General features: G+C 37.2%; 1 long non-coding RNA gene across 2 annotated transcripts in view; it reads right to left on the bottom strand.

The window, feature by feature from the left end:
* Positions 1-15,603, bottom strand: part of LOC149787107 (uncharacterized) — a 458,590-nt gene that overhangs the window by 404,189 nt on the left and 38,798 nt on the right. The window lies entirely within an intron of this gene.

Genomic DNA, 15,603 nt, shown 5'->3' with positions numbered 1-15,603 from the left:
AGCAGCAGAGGAGGGGAACAGACCACTTAAGGGAAGGGTCACCCTTGTTATACAAAAAAAATAGTGACCCTTCATAGAGGTCAAATACCATGTCTACGATTATTGTTTGTCCCCAACATAATTGTAGACGAGCCTCCTCTGCTGCTCAATCTTCATCTGAATCTTGGGAATCTTGGGAATCTTCATCTGAATCCTGGGAATTTGTTTTATGTTTCAAGTAATATTCAAGTTCTGATGGTGGTTTTTCTATTTTTGGATTTATGTTTTTTCTTTTTCTGTAATATATCATCAAACTTCTGTATCGATCTCCACCGCAGTTTTTGCAAATCTGATATAATCCTCTAACACCGTTGTTACATCCAACACATCTTCGTGGACCAGCATGAGGGTTTTTCTTTATAAGATAATTATGTTTTTTGCAATATTCTCCACGACATTTTTTATCACATTTGTTAGTGGTTCCTTGACGCAGCCACGCACAATTGTTCATTATATTAATGATATCAGTTTAATTTTATCATCACCCCCCGTTATCCAAATATTTTATCAAGTCCAATACGATATCTTGTTCTAGGATCGTGCAAATTTATTGTTATAAACCCGTGCGGAGTAGTTTGCGCTCGTGAAAAGAAGTTTCTGAATTTAATTATATCCATGTCACCGCTGCACCAGGTTTGATGAATATTTCGCAACGTGTGTGCGTCTACGCCATTAAACACAACTAAAATGTTACAGTTATCTCTGATCACTTTTGGTATTTGTGTGTATCGTTGAGTAACATAAATAACATCGGTATTTTTATGTCTACCACGGGAAAAAATCCTAGCTGGATTTGACTGTTTATCTAGCATCACATCATCATACACAACTAAATTATTAATAAATACGTTTAAAACATCAACGGACGGTGCTTCATCAATATCTGTTATAAACTCTATAACATCATTATTTTCGTCCAGTAATCGCGCGTTTTCGTTAAAATCTTTAAGTACTTCATAACATCGTTGATCATCAGCGGATGGTGCTACCAAATACAACTTATCCCATTTCAACCATCTCATTATCAGATTAAGTAATAATTGCGTCTTACCCGATCCAGATGGTCCCATGATAATCATTCTGATGGAATTCGGTAGTGCAGGATGGTGTTTAACTGGCTCTCGCTGCCGAGTTGCTGAGAAATCAATTATATCCATATATATTATAACATGAATTTATATTGTTTACGCTGTAAAGTTAAAACTCCAACCACTGATTTAGCTACGGTTATAACAAAAAATAAAAAATAGCGTATGGTGGAAAATGTTCTGTATGCGGTAGAAAGAAATTTTCGTTTTTACCTAATAGGCGCGGTGGTGATATTGCTAATTTGATGTCAAAGTTTCCAGGTTCTCCATGGGCTAAATACAGCGGAGAAAAACATCTACCAGGATATAATTATTGCGGTCCTGGTACTCGACTCGATATCAGGCTTGATAATCAGGATCAACCAAAACCAGGCGAGGAACCAGTAAACGCCATTGATCGAGCTTGTCATGTTCATGATGTAGCTTATAAGAGTAAAAATCTACAAGATAGGCATATTGCAGATGTGAAATTAGTTCATTCATTAAATTCCATAAAAAATAAAAATATCAGAGAATCATTAGCTAATTGGTTAGTAAGATCCGCGATGAAAAGTAAATTAGCACTAGGGGCTGGTAATATATAATGGAATCGATTTATTATTCACCAATTGGATACTGGAAGGGTAAATCAGCAATTAGTAAACTCGCTGATGCAGCAGCGGTTAAACATTCTGCCGCTAGCGCGTGGTTGTCCATGCAGGCAATATGGCAAATTTATCTACCACGTCCTAAACAAATTCAGTACGCGTATTTCAGTGTCAGTGTTCCTAATGAAGTTCATCAAGCTGATATTTTATTTTTACCATATGATACTGTACGTAGAAAAACGTACAAATACGCGCTAACTGTCATTGACGTTGCAAGTAGATATAAAGAAGCAGAACCGTTAACGACTAAAACATCTGCTGAAGTAGCCGACGCATTTAAACGAATTTATCAACGAGGTGGTCTGCAATGGCCACAGCTGCTACAGGTTGATCCTGGCAAGGAATTTCTTGGTCCAGTATCATCGTTGATGAAACAACATAATACCAAAATACGACGAGGGCATACTGCAATTCATCGTGATCAGGCGATTGTTGAGCGATTTAATCGAACACTCGCTGAGCGGTTATTTGGATATCAATACGCGAAGGAATTGATTCAGGATAAAAGATCTCGTGAATGGGTGGCAAGATTACCAAGCGTGATAGCTGTATTAAATAATGAGATTACACGAACAACCAACATGAAACCCATTAATGCAATTACAAAAAAAAATATACCAACACAACGAAAAGATATTGAAAAACAAAAAATATTGGGTGATGTTACAGTTAGATATTTATATGAACCCGGCGAACTTGAAGGCGGTAAAAAAAGAGCGACTGATCCTATTTGGAGTGTTACCACGCATAAGATATCCACCGTGACAAGATCGCCAGGTAGACCCGCAATCTACAGACTAGATTCGGCTGCTCCTCAACGCGGATTTGTGCGTGAACAATTACAAGTAATCCCCACAGATACACAATTACCACCAAAATCACTTAACTAGCACCCAAGGCGCTGGCGCCTCTGCGTCGATTACATTCAAGACAGGTCAACATGATATTTTCTCGTGTATGACCAAGATTGTTATTTTTTCTATCTACGGTAAATTGTCTTGGATCATTTTTCAGATACCGCCATAACATTATACAATTACAACTTGCACAATGATTATTCTGTTGTTTTTTTAGCGCATTAATAAAATCAACATCAAGATCAAAATTGTGTTTATTTTTTTTATCACACCGTTCATAACCGGATAATTTTTTTCTTATTATATCACCGTCAACATCATCATTGATCACTGACGAGTCCATGACGATTCGTCTCAATTGAGATATTTTTCTAACTCGAGACACTGCGAGATAAACCAAGTTCGACCATTCGATGTGATCATCAACGATCCAAACAACTGTATCAGTAATAGTTAATCCCTGAGATGAATGAATCGTCATCGCGTATCCGAGCGTCCATGGGGATTTATCAGCACGTAGAGCATCTTCAACAACATCAACGTCGACGGCAACAATATCATTCAATACAAGATTCTGTTTCCTCTTTGACTCTCCTGGTATATCAACGTCGATATTTTGCCGTCGCGTATCTGCTGGTCGATAACATAGTGGAACTGACAACGTTGGAAACTTTTCTCGTTGTAACTGAAACAACTCCCGTTGAAGTTTATCACGAACTATCTTTCTACTTGCAACTATCAAATCGTTTGGTCGCCACGTTTGCATAAAGTCTTTCATGGGTGTTTCTGAAATTATCTCGCGCATTATTTCACACTGTATTTTATTCGGTTGTAGTCTGATTAATTTTTTAAATTCCTTCAATGCTGCATCAAGTGCTCTATGATCATCAGTTATTTCTTCAGCGTGATCAACGAAACTTTTCAGCCAATCATGTGGAGATGGTCCAGCTACAGGTGGTGGTTGACTGTGATCGCCGCACATTATCACAGCAGTATTTCTTGTCAACAACCAATCAAGAAATGTTTTTAATGTTTCTTGCGGTACAGTGCATATTTCATCCCATATTATAATCCTTGGAATGTATTTCTCTCCCATCCTTAAAGATGTCCATGTATCACCCTTCCATCGAAAAAAGCTGTGATAAGTACAGGAATTAACACCGCGTTGTTTCATCTCTCGCGCGAGTCTATGTGTGGGTGTTAGCACGATCATATCTGAGTTCTGAAATAGTTCGATAGCTCGAGTGGTTTTACCACTGCCGCCAGGTCCATTTAGATAAACCGTTTTGTGTCTAGTTATTGGATCGTATACCGATGGTAACAACGAAGTTGTCAACGTTTGATATTTTTTACAGTAAATATCTTTAACCGCAACATCAGCGGATTCGGAATAATCGAGTATATATTCATTTTTTATTCTCCACGAACCCCACGATGCATAAGTGCCAATGTTTAATCCTTCTAACAGCATTGAATGTTTTTTGCTTATATAAAACGAATCGGTAGCAACTCTGACGGCGTGCGTAGAAACTTTATTTATCATCGATAATAGATTTATTGAAACATACGCGAGCATCGATGATCTTAAATGAGTATACTGAGGTGACTCACCGTCCATGTAGTTCACAATGGTACCTAGTTTATTTCCATTTGACAAGAAAGCTGTTTCTCGACTTACAAACGTGTTCTTGTTCGTTGTATCAGCGATTATAAAATCTAACTCAGCGTCGTCCATGATCAATCTTGTACAATGTTGTCTGTGATCATATGCTGCTCCTTGGGTAAATTTGCCAATTATTTTTCTACCAAGATCCTTCGAATCGGTTTCATCCGAATGTGGTAACCAAACTTCGGTTTGTTTTCGATATGATATAATTGCTTCGCTGATCGTCAGCGATATTAACATCGTGCAATCAAGCATATACCGTAATAGTACTATTGGTGTCCACATTTTTTCCGAAAAATGTTTTCCAAACCAAACATAACAAATTGCATGGAGTCCTTTAGACATTTCGAATGACTCGATACGAGCAAATCCAGTCAGATCAAAATCCGGTAATGGTCCATTTATCGATACTCGCGTCATTTCGTGCGTGGGATGACCGAATCGCTCAAAATACACAGAACATTCTCCGTATCCAAGAAAACTTCCCGGATAACACGCAACCACATCAACTGAAATAACATCTCTATGATCGTATTTAGTATTCCATAGTCCGCCGTGTCCATATTCGACACAACTGGATACTATGTCATTGAGAAAATCAAACCGAGTTGGTTTCCACGAATTTTTCTTTCTAGCAAAATGAGCCGCAACGGACGGAACAGTAAAGCAGTTGGTCAATAATTCATCAGTGTCATCAGTGTATTGCAGTGCAAGATTTTTCATTTTCTCGTGAAGATGATTTGTTCGATAAATAACACCATTTGGCCTCACAAACTGATCAAATTGATTATTTTCTTCCACGCAAGAATGAAATAACCATACTGACACAGGATCGTTTTTACTTATTTCGTTAATAAAATCAAACATGTCTCCGGGATAACATTTAACAGTTCGATCTCTTGGAAATATTGTTACTGCGTTAGTCCACGCGTGTGAGTTATGATCAATAATTTCGATCGAAGCTCCTTTTGATCTATATTTTGATTCATACAAAATTTCTCCAGTTATCGTCGCTACGGTTATTGGAAATTTTAATCTTTTTCCTAACTCAGCGACATCTTTCATAGACGCACCAGTATCTTTAACCATTTCTCCCCACGTGTTTATTATTTTACGTCTCTTATCCGTTAGACCGTTTCCACGAGTCAAAACGGTAAAATGTTCTGTTACTCGTTCAGCTACACAATTTATTTTTGAAAATTTCATCGGCGCTAGTTTATCAACGCTAGGTTTTTCATTTATCACATAGATTCCATAAATAACCGCGGTCACAGGATATGCTCGTTCATAATACGGTTTGTCAATACCTGTCAATAGACCTGGTTTGGAATCTTTACTTAGTACGACAGTTTTTTTATTACCATGGACAGGATCATATTTGTCACGGATAATCCAATCATTTGTTTCTGTCAACACGACAAATTTTATTTTGAAAAGATACTTGCGATTACCTTGATGAATATCAAAGAGGTAGTTAATGATAATTGCTGCTCGTTTGTCGTTCATCATAGCGTTAATGGCGCCGTTGCGTATAATCTTGAACGTTGACCAGACATGAGATGCACCATCTGTGTGAAATTCTTTCTTGGCGTCGTGAATTTTATTAATCAAACTTTTATTTTTCGGATCAACCAGATCTCGTACTGGTAAGTCTGGAGATATTCTGTCGAGGTTGAATTTATCCACGCTCCAGGGCTTTATTCGGGATAATCTATCGAATTCGTTCATACTATATTTCAGACAAGTATTTAAATTAAAATATTATGTATACAATGTCTCAATGCAGATGGCTCATGGTGGGTTCATTGACTCGTTGTAATAAATCCTGTAAAATGGAATTCTGCGGACAACACATGCAGTGCGTTAACCGTGGAAGCTTAGGACCAATACCATGTCTGCGATGTGGTACTGGAGTGCGAGGAAAAACAAAATTATGTGGAAAGTGCGGGGGAAAACGGTTCAGAGAACTTAAAAGATATTATGACAAAAAAATAATAGTGAAAATGCTATAAAATCCGTGGAGGATTATCTAACTAAGTTTTCAGACAAACAATAATTTAAACAAATAATATTATCGTATATGGAGCAAAATATATTTATCCCACATCCTGTCGTGACAAACTACGAATCAAATATTAATGGTATCATCAGACACTGCAGGTTAAAAAAACCAGTTGGTCATGTCATTAATTCTGGTTATCTAGCGTTCACATACGAGGGAGGAAAGAAACATTATCTGTGTCATAGATTTACCTATGAGTGTCATAACGGATTGATCAATGACGGTCTTGTTATTGATCATCTTGACAGAGATCCTCAAAACAATAATTTATCCAACCTTTGTGTTGTCACGCAAAGCGTGAACTCTGCGCGTGGTAATACTGGAAGATGTAAGACAGTTTCTAGAAGGGTGATCAAGGCTACAAACACAGAAACTGGCGAAGAAATTATATTTCGTTCGATGCATTCAGCTGCAAAATATTTTGATATTACCCCGCATTCAGTACAAAAAGTAGCAGAAAATATATATAAAACCGCTTTCTCGAAAAAATATAAGCAAAAAATTATCTTCCGATATCGATAATTATCATTACCACCTCGAATTAATTTTTTTAATTTATGTCACAGATTTTCCCCCATACACTACTTATTTTTGACTCATGAAAGGGAGGTAATTTTATGGTCATAATTATTTCGGTTTTTAACTTACAAAAATATGCAGTTCGTGTATTTTTCTGTTCTATTCGTGAAACATTTAGAACAACACAGCATATACATTACATCCAAACTACAGAAAACCGACATTTATATGCCAGCTTACTGAATGTAGAATCCAGCGTCTAGTATGTATCGATCGTGGCGGGTTAACAGTACAGGGATCCTGCATGTATTTACTCAATTACAGAAATACATGTATATAGTGTTTGGAATTAAAAATCAATTGCATTTTCCTTGTTCAGAGCAAAATATATTTGTATACGTATGTGTGTGCGTATGTGTGGTTACTTTTTTTTTATCGAGTAATATTAACAACTAAATACTCCCTTGACCACGATACAGATTTACGAGTGGGAAATCTCGTAATATATATTTCTCCATAGAACAGACATAGAGAGGATTGAAAATCCCGTATAGTCATAGGAAGAATGAAAACATCTAACAGTTATACTATAGGAAGAATGAAAACATCTAACAGTTATATTATAGGAAGAATGAAAACATCTAACAGTTAGATGGCGTGGTCCAGCTTTTATAAATCTAACTTGTTTGGTGAAAACGTATTTCTTGAATTCAGAATTGCTGTAGCTATATATTAACTTCCGAAACATATGTTTGTAATAAGATTTGATAGCTCAATCCGTATCGAATTGGACTGTGACGCTCGCGGTCCAGGATCGAATCCCATGACTGACAACTGGTCGGTGGTTACGCATATTAGCGATTTTTATAATTAATTGGGGCACCGCCAGCCTCTCTCCGCTCTCAAAACCATCCAAACCACGTATCACCGGTGGTTGATACATGTTTTGTACCACCCACGGGTTGATTATTGGGGTAGGTGGTTCTGTTGAGCGGAGAAAATGGCCTCGTTCATTTCATTATATATATTTCATTCATTACATCTCATTACATTCATTCGTTCATTACATATTTACTGAACCTGCTAAAAGACTCGAATAGAGGTTCATTCATAATATATGTTTGTGCCGTCCCCCTTCTTGTGCCCCTAGACCGTTGTTTGACGGGTTAGAAGCTCTCGTAGAAGGAATATTTCATGTGCCTGGTGAACTTGATAGAATGCGATGGCAATCTATGAGTTCTTGGCTGTACTGTCTTTCATTATATATTTGTACTGTCCTTGAAACATCCCGACGAACTCGCTAAAGACTCGATAGGGGTTCTAGGGATATCTTTTTTTATTTTAAAGATTTATATATTATATAATGAACCATGAAAATATCGAAGACATTATTTCTGCCATCAAAAAAACTAGAGGAAAACAGAATTAATATATCTGATGAACTAAATCCTGAAAAAATAATATCTGATTTTGAAACGTTAGAAGAGCTTAAGAATGAAAATAAGTACGTTCTATCATCTCAATATAAGTTCATAAAGCGGATTCAGGCAGCTATGTTTCAGTCGCTAGCTACCGTAGAAGATAATCAGGTGAAGGAATTCGTTCCTCTCTCTGCCGCAGTTGAAAAAATTAGATCGCTGTTATCCCACGAGTACGAGGAAAAGAAAACAATTAGTACTCGCATAAGACTATTAAGAAAAATTATGTTAGCGAGTAACCCCGTCCAAAGTAGTAATTTTGAAGATGACTGAGATCTTTGATGGGTTAGTTGGTACTTAGATTTATTATTTTATTTCTGAATTATTATTTTATTTATTCTGAATTATTATTTATTTCTGAAACTGATGGGTTGGTTGGTACTCTGAATCATGCAAACCAATCAATTTTGTAATTTTGATGGGTTAGTTGGTAGTCAGATTTATTATTTATTTTTTTTCTGAATTATTTTATTTATTTTTTTCTGAATTATTTTATTTATTTATTCTGAATTATTATTATTTATTCTGAATTATTATTTATTTCTGAAATTGATGGGTTAGTCGGTACTCAGATTTATGTAAAATGATCAAATTTTCAGAAAAAAAATAAAATATTTCAACATTTGTCAGTGAAAATTGATGAATTTTCCATTATCATTCGGGTCAAACCTCAAGCGGTTCTCTAATTGATTTATCGATAAATCGTCAAAAATCAGTAAAATTAGCTCAAAAAATGAGATTTTTCATGCGATTTTTGTTAATTTTTCTGGTAGTTTTCGAAAAAAATGAGGGTTTTTGACGATTTATCGATAAATCAATTAGAGAACCGCTTGAGGTTTGACCTGACGAAAAACTGTAATTTGACAAATTTTTCCTGACAAATCGACTAAAACAACGAAATTTGTTGATTTTTCACTGAAATTCAGAAAATAAAATATTTCTGATGAAATAAAATAAAATAAAATATTTCTTAATCCACTCCTTATTTTATTCATTCTGGAATAGTTGATCGACTTTGTGCCTGATCTATCTCTCTCGACGGAGTTCATTGTGTTAATAAGAAATCCTCGTTTCCGTGGCTAAATTGTTCTATGTTTTGTGAAAACGCGCGTTTTCAAGTGTATAAAAACCCTCACGTGCTGGATCTTTCTACGACTTTACATACAGATTTATTACAAGCTCTTCTCCACGTAGGTCAATTAAGCGATTAAGGTGGTCTGTGAGTTTGAAATTTATTCGTGACAAATACTGATTATGTGTACGTAGATAGACAGAATTGGTTGGTACTTGCACGATCAAATCGCCAGGGGGGACTTGTGGTGTGAACGTGTATAGGATGTATCCTTGTTGAGCCTGATTTGATTTTCCAAGATCTGTTTGATAACTGCCTTCGATTACGTCACAAACTAGATTAACCGCGATCGTCGATGTTATATTAACGATTCCCGGAGATATGTGCCTACCGCCGCCGAGTGAATCATTATTATGTCTGAGAACAGTTGCTGGTGGGGTTATTTTTGTCCATGCACCAAGTATTTTAGGAAAGAACTCATCAATGACATCATTGACAGATTTTCTTAACTCAACTACACTATACCCGGGAAATTTAAAATTTGGTACATCGGCTTCTGTTAATTTATATTTATCCAACCATCTTTTTGCATCAGATATTTCAGCAATTTTTAAACTAACCATAGCTTGAACTATTCGGTCATTAAAATATTCCATATCTGATATAAGCTGATTTAATATTTCCACACGCGTGATGATTTTTTCACGTGATGACGCTGATATGTCAAAAATATGTTCGTTAAAATATTGATTTAGTTGATCTAGTTGTTTTTTACATTCTTGATTGATTTCCTGAAAATATTCAACAATACTACTTCGATGAAGACCAAAAACATTTCCTGTTTCCCCAGAATTTATAAAAGTCCACGCCTCAGTACCATCGAAAAACATAAATGAGCTAAGCAGTGATTTATTTTTTAAAATACGTAGTCGTTCCCGGTATGATGGATTAATTTCATGATATGATTGCCTATCCGTGACATAATCAGACTTTTTCGGTTCTGGTGGTATCTGTGTTGTCGGTGGTGATATTTCAGGCCAGCCTAGCACGGATCTTATCGTGGATTGATAAATATCAACGGCATAATCAGGCGAGTTTATTTCAATCGTCGAGGACAGCGTCGGCTCATGAACATTAATTGATATTTTTGCTTCTTTTCCTGTTATTGATTTTATTCTACGAGCAAATTCATCACTGATTTGTTCGACCTCATAACTACCAGTTGGTATTCCAACAACAACCCAGTCAGGTGTTCCATCGGGTTTGTTTTTATCAGCAAGCACAAGCGAATTATTTGCTGGTGTACCATTAAATGATCTCGATCTGATGTTTGGCCAGCTGTAATATACTCGTAATTGTGCTAGTGCAATTTCATTCGCGCGAATTGCTGTTGGAAAATTGATGTTAAATTCAGGATTAATCGAACTTAGCGAGATCATCGTGGTCTTGTGCGGGGTTGTGTTTGTCACGATCTGCTGTAGTAATTCCGTCATTATTGATACTCGTACCTTTAATACCAGCGCAATTGTATACGCTGATCATCATTGAAAACTCAAAATCGGATATAATTCCATCATTGAGACTCGCTGATAACAACGAGGATAACCTCGTGTATGCGACAGTTGCTGTGTGTAATTTTATCTTGTAATCGGATAATTTTTCGTTCGTGCAAGTACATATTTTTTTTGCAACGATATTAAGCACACCTGCAATTGTCGTAGTTGCACAAACACAAATAGTCACAGCTACTGGTGCCATCATTGTTACCGCGGATAATATTATTCCGCTTCCGGCAACAACAGTGGATACCGAATAAACAACAACGTCGATGATAACTAATCGTCGTTGATACTTTTTTATTTTTACTGTATATTGTTCGACTCGATCTTTCAACGCTGCCTGCCATTCACGCGCTTGATTGTACCTAAATCCTTGAACGTCGATAGCACTCATTATATTTTATGCCGTAACCAATTGAGGTGTTCCAGCTACAAATTCCAAACACCACCAGAAGGATGTTGCGGTTAATTTCTTATCAGCTGCTTCCAGAATAAATATTTCTTCGGTTCCGCTATTTAATATAACAGATACAACCCCGGAAAATCTGTCGGTGGAATGACGCCATGGAAACGTTGTAAATATTTCAAATTTTGCAGCACTAAACACAGACAGCCTGTACACGCCAGTGACTGTTGCAGTATATTTGATAGTATTATTTTGCTGCGACCATGTTGCAAATCCCGATGATACCGTGCATACGATGTTGGTAATATGCCCGGAAGTTATTCCGGCTGGGATTTTAATCAGACTTGTTTTATTAACGATTTCAGGAATTCCCGCTACGATGTCTTGCTGTGTTCGTTTGATCGTGTCTAGGTTAGTTTTGATATCAACGAGATTTATGTCAACGGCGTGCGGAGTACCGAAGAATTTATCTATGGATTCGTCGGTTTTTTGAAAATTTCTTCGAAATCTTCCAAAAGCGCCTACGTGAACATCATACTCGGCTCTCAGCGTGGATAATTTACCATCTACGGTATCAACATAATTTTTCGTTGCAGCATCTTCACCGGATGTTGGATCTCCTAAAACTACTATTTTATTTCCGTTCATGCTAAGTTCACCTGTCATTGTGTCACCGGTATTTTTTACGCGATTAGCAGCAGCTGCCGTAATTTGATTTCTGATGGTCGTAAACGATATACTTGAATCCCTGATTCTGCCACTGTCAGTAAACACGGGTATATTATCCGTAACTGTACCAAGTACTCGTCGAATTATATCATTCCATTTGATATTGCTGCTTTTTAGTTTACCATGTCGATCCTGAAAAATAACAACCTCATCTGGGTCAACTCCAGCCAGGTTCATAATATCAGCGAGGTCATCCTTAGTCGCGTACTTCGATAGATCAACGTCGCTGGGCTTTTTCTTAACACGTGAGGAAGATCTTCCGTAAATATCAACCATTATAATAAGACCTGTTGTTTAAAACGAATCGGTTGCTTGTATAATCATGCACGACTTTATGTGGCGGCCTGGATGATTTTGATGTAGCATCGAGTACATTAATTACTTCACGGCCGCATATTGGCGGATCTGTCATTGTTTGTGTGGGTAGCGTTGAATACCAAACTTTGGTTGTTGCGTGAAGTGGTGCAACATACTTGATAAATTCAACAGGCGGAGCTAACCCGTATGAATCAAAATAAACGATTCCACGTGGATCAACCGCGTATGATACCCAATGAGTACCAGGTCCGGAACGTTCGTCGAGATAATACCTGTTTCGAGTTTGTTTGGTTGTTTTGGTAATTGATCTCGCATGAAAACACCTCTAAAGGCAGATATTTTTAATCGTTTAGCGGCATCAAGTAAATCAAAATTTGATGCTGGAACGTCTAACGTGGAAGCCTTAGACCTCTTCCCCAACGAGATCCTGGCAATCTTAAGCCGCGTCCCTTTTTTTGTATCCTTGCCCTGTTGCTTTCTTTAGAGCCATTCCAGCAGCTGTTCCAACAGCACCTAACGCGGCTGCCTTTGCTACGGCTGGTGCGGCAGCAGCTATTAACGCTGGAATAGCCGCAAGAAGTGGAAATATACCGCCTGTTTTAATTGAGTCTTTAACCGCACCCGCAGAGAGATTGAGTGTGACGCCTGTTTTTGATTGTTTAGCGTCGTTGAAATGTTTAAGCTGGCGTTCTGATAATGATAGCTTATTTTGACCACCCGTGATCTGATCACGCTTTAGTGATATTTTCATTCCGCAGTTTTTTTGCTGAATTTGATTGAAGGTTTTTAATCTGACCGTGAGTCAGACTGACACTAACGTGTTGATATGGCATTTTATGATAATACTCGTGTTTTTAAATAACACGATTAAAGATTTTCCACTGGTGCATCAACGACTCTCATTCGACCACTACCACCGTCAAGTAACATGGCTTTATCGCTGAGAATAACCGCGATTGCTTTGTAGGCGCCGCGAACAAGTGGTGGACCAGCTATATCAGGAGGAGGGTTAGTAACACGAGCTCGAAAGTGTATATCAACGACAGATTGTTTGGATAAATCAAGATGTTCCAACGAAAAGTAATAAATCTGATATAGTTTTGTAAAATCTAACTGTGATATTTGCAGCCCAGTATCTACGTTTTGATCACGCCCCATGAATGACATCAAACGATGATATGCACGCGCTACGTGATTTTGATCAAAATTTAACAATATATCCTCAGCCGGTTCTTGATGTCCATTTATCCGCAAGGAAACTTCATTAACTTCAAGGTTGTCAAATATCATATGTGAACGTTCTTGATTACTCGTCCGAGCATTATCTTGCAGCGCAATAAAAATATGTCTCGGTGCAGAAACACCCTGTTGTGATGCTATATTCCATGTAAATAAACCATTAACAGAACTTTGAATAGCATCTGTGGTTGCTGTTAACCATGATATCAATGATTTACCGCCTTGATCCATAAAAGATAGTAATTTTTGTTCTTCAATAATAGATGGAATCATTACTGGCATCCACAATGAAAGCTTTGATATATTTACTTTACCCTCAGCGACATCAGCACCTCGCCAGATTGCATCATTATCATTACTTTTTCTTACGAGCACAATTGTGTGTTTAGCTCCAAAGATGACCTTTCTAACATTTCTGCAAAATCCAAAGATGTGAGATAACGGAATTGCACATGAAAAATTTCTATCATTTCCTGACAACGCTGCTCGGCGTGTTGCAAATCCCAGGTTGTAAGTCGCATTAACACTTTTTATAACATCAAATTCACCACCTGGTCTATCTTCGTGCTCAAAGTCAACCGGTTGATTAACAACTGAAACATTTTGTGGTGCTCGTAACTTAGTATATTGAACATGATCAGCGCTGTCAGTAATATCCTTAGCAAACATCATTGTTGGACCGGCTGATCTTGTGTAATCATCAGAATATCTGGCTAGACCAATTATTGTTGTAGCAACATCGACATCCTTCTGAATTGATTCAATATTTTTTCCATCAATCATGTATGTGGCGCTATCAAACAGTGCCATAATCCCGTTGTTGACAAAACCAACACGCAAATTAGCAGCATATGGCGTATTAGCTACAACATTTGTTACAATTCTACCCTCTATTTCAATAAACGCCTCAGCGGGCAAGAAATATCTACTTGTATCATGAACCTGTAATTCGATTCTCCCCCACTGATTTGGTTGTCTTGCGTCATAGGAATAAAATTGATAATCACGCACTGATTCATCTTTGAGGACCGGTGCATCCATGTCAAATGCTGGGTCGGACATGCGTTTAAACATTTTATTGTAATTACCATTTTTCCAAATGATAATCATCGTCGACGAAGACCGCTTCCCGCTATTAAATTCGCTGTTATATTTTTTTCTGCTTCCTCAGATAATTCCGCTAGTTTTTGATTTGCAGCCTGATTTATTATTTTACTGACATTTGCTGGCATAACCTCAGTACTTGCCAGTTTCACTGGTGGTTGTTGTTTTCGTCTTATTAATCGTGCTAGTCTATCTTTGATCGCCGAGAACGCCCTACCAGCAACATTGACAATTGCACCAGGAGCTTTTTCACGAATAGCCTCAATAGCCTTCATACTTAATTGTTTTACAATCGGTATTGCTTTTGGAGCCATCCTTCTAAATAAACCCTGAATAACATCACCAAGTCCATCTCCGTAAATTACTTTGTAATTTGGCAGTCGTGAGTTTACTACCCTGACCATGATCGGTCCACGTTGAGCAGTATGTATAATCATTTTTATATACTGATTGATTAATTGTTTAGTCACTGTGATAATCATCAGCAATTTCATCAATAAGTGAACGATAAATGCTGCGATCCATAATACCACCTTGAAATAATCTTCGACAAATATCAGATATTTCATTGGTTATTTCTGTTAAGTTATTTCCTGCACGTTTTCCCCCTATGAGAACTTCTAACCGTGACACGTCATTGAGGATATTATTAGGACAAACAAAATTATTTCCCAGACCACTTCCCGTTGCTCCTTCTTCTTCTGATTTCTTAAATAGTCTTAAGGGAGATTTTTTCTTAAATAATGTTGAGGGTGATACTTCTTCTTCTTCCTCACTTATTGTTCTGAGAGATTGTGATGATACTTTTGATTCTTTTTGT

The sequence above is a fragment of the Sinohyriopsis cumingii genome, chromosome 12 (genome assembly GCF_028554795.1).
Source record: "Sinohyriopsis cumingii isolate HCF-2022 chromosome 12, ASM2855479v2, whole genome shotgun sequence".
NCBI lineage: Eukaryota > Metazoa > Mollusca > Bivalvia > Unionida > Unionidae > Sinohyriopsis > Sinohyriopsis cumingii.
This window is presented reverse-complemented; position numbering and strand designations above follow the sequence as displayed.